Source organism: Schistocerca serialis, unplaced genomic scaffold (assembly GCF_023864345.2).
Source record: "Schistocerca serialis cubense isolate TAMUIC-IGC-003099 unplaced genomic scaffold, iqSchSeri2.2 HiC_scaffold_246, whole genome shotgun sequence".
Classification (NCBI taxonomy): domain Eukaryota; kingdom Metazoa; phylum Arthropoda; class Insecta; order Orthoptera; family Acrididae; genus Schistocerca; species Schistocerca serialis.
Window position 1 is genome coordinate 67,501 of NW_026047813.1, and position 2,500 is coordinate 70,000.

General features: G+C 64.3%; 1 pseudogene; it reads right to left on the minus strand.

Moving 5' to 3' along the window:
• LOC126444199 (large subunit ribosomal RNA) overlaps nt 1–2,500 on the minus strand; it is a 7,964-nt pseudogene that overhangs the window by 2,489 nt on the left and 2,975 nt on the right.

Below are 2,500 nucleotides of genomic sequence, written 5' to 3' on the forward strand. Positions count from 1 at the left end.
GCCAGGAGACGGGACCGGCGAAGTGTTGGCCCCATCCATCGGCATGATGGGATGCCGAGGCCTCCCTGGGCTACAGGAGCGTGGAAGTAGCCCAGGGGAGTGTCCGCCGGAAGGCGGAACCATCTCCTGACGGCGGCACGGATGGTCACATCTGCCGCTTTCAACGCACCCACACGGGTGCGGCTGAGGGCCAGCCCATGGTACAGGCCAGGCAGAAGTACGGTGGTGAGGGCGTGGAGGCGCTGTTGCGGCTTGAGCGGAGCTCGGGAGATGACGTCCAGCTGCTCCACCAGGTGGCGTCGTGGGTTGAAAACGCAGCGACCAGCGGTGGAGAATTGCAGTCCCAGGTACCGGAAGGTTTCACCCACACGTAGGGCGGGCACGGTGGCGTTGCCCGCTTTGAAGGTAACGTCGGCGTCGACCTTCACCTTCTTGTCGCGCCCAGACGCGACTAAGGCGAGGGTGAAACACTTCCGGGCGTTGATCTGCAGCCCCAGATGGGCGAGGGCTGCGACGGCTGCGTCGATGAGGGACTGCAATCCCCTCGCGGTCGATGCAAAGAGCAGGACGTCATCTGCGAAGGCCGCAGCGTTAACTCTGCGACCAAGGATCCGAGCTCCGATGTGGGAGGGAAGTTGACTCAAAACATAGTCCACCGCAAAATTGAAAAGGAGGGGGGAGAGGGGGTCACCCTGACGCACACCCCTAGCCGGCTGCAGGGGCACGCCCACGTCGGCGCCGCCCGCTATCACCGTCGTGCTACCCTCGTAACACCTTTCGACGTACTCAATAAAGCAATCCGGCAGGCCATGAGCCCTCAGCACGGGGCGGAGGGCGGCATGGTCCACCGAATCGAACGCTTTAGAGACGTCGATCGATGCCACAAAAACAGAGCGACAGGAGCGGACTGCGTCGGTGAGAGCAGTGTCCAAGATGAAGGTGTTTTCCAACATCCCATCCCGGGGGATGAATGCCCGCTGACGTTCGTCCACAGCACATGCACGCATCAGGCGTGACGCGAGAACCTTGTGAAAGGTCCGCGCCAACACCGAGCAGACCGTAATGGGGCGAAAGTCAGCGGGGGATGTTGGTGCAGCCGTTTTGGGGAGAAGTGACGTCCGGGCGCGAAGCAGACGCTCGGGGAGGGCGCGGGCCAGGAGGAAGAGGTTCAAGAGTTTCACCAGGACTTCATGCGGCAGGCGCCGCAGCTCCGCTGGAGTCAGGCCGTCCGGCCCGGCTGCCGATCCCCTGGGCGGCAAGGCAGCAGCGACCTCCTCACGTGTGACCGGCCCCCATAGGCACTCAGGAGCGACAGGCTCCGAGTGCGGGAGAAGGCGGTCACGGATGAAGCCGGCGGTAGAGATCGGCTTCTTCGTGAAGAGGTCCGCCCAGAAGTCCAGCAGACCGGGGATGTCGGGTGGCGGCTGCAGCAGGGTGCCGTCCAGCAAGCCGCGCACGCAACGCGCACGCGACCTACGGAAGGCGTCCTGTGTCCGCGCGTATTCCCAGCGGCGCCGCTTGCGCTTCTGCAGCGGCGGGGCGGCAGGCGGCCGCTTGGATGGTTGGCGCGGCCGCTGTGTCCTGGTGATCGACCTCTCCCCCCTGGACCCGACCGACGCAAGGGCATCCGGGAACATGCCCAGGATGACATCGGGCGGCGTGCCCCGCCCCAGACCAATGACTCGATCCAGGGCAGAGAAACGCTGGGCGGAAGCAGGTAGCCCCGCCAGATGCTCCCAGATGGCGGCGTCAGTCGGCCCCTCCGGCGGCGGCCCGGTGGTGTCGGCCGCGAAGTCCTCGGCTGCGTCGACGGGCGGCGCAGCGGCCTCGCCCGCGTCAGGCAGCGAGCTCGCTGCTCCACGGCGGGACGCCGGCTCTTCACCCCGACCGATCTCAAGTGCCTCCATGAATTGGCGGACAAGCTGCTTGTGGGCAGCTTGCCGCCGTCGGCACTTGATTGCCTCCAGCGTTCGGTCGGGGAACATCCTGGTAAGTTCTTGATTTACAAAGAAGAACCGGGCGTCCCTCTCCAGGAACAGTTCGGCCTCTGCCTTGGCGAGCGACAGGACTTCTTCCTCCGTCCACCTCGCGCGATGCCTCTCCGTCACGATCTCAGCGTTGGCGGCCGCAGGGTGTTGGCGGCGGCGATGGACCCCGAGACCGTTCTTCGTGGTAAAAGTGCGGTGGCACTCACTGCAAGCAAAGGGAGCTACACAAACTATCGCATTTTCGTTACGGCCGGTTGGCCGGATAGGTGCTGGGGTAGCTGGGGTGGCACCTTCAGCGGAAGGGCCACCATCTCTTGTTTCTTGTCGGCTGCCCCCAACTATAAAGGGATAATGCGAGGGGGGGCTGGTAACCCCCCCAAGCCCCTGGTGCGGTCTTCCACTCTGCAAAAATCAGCGGGCCCACGAGAAGGGGAGAAGACCGCAGGAGAGGAGAGGCTAAGAGGGCTAGGCCCATGTATTGCGCATCACTCTCCCTGTAACTATAACCAAAG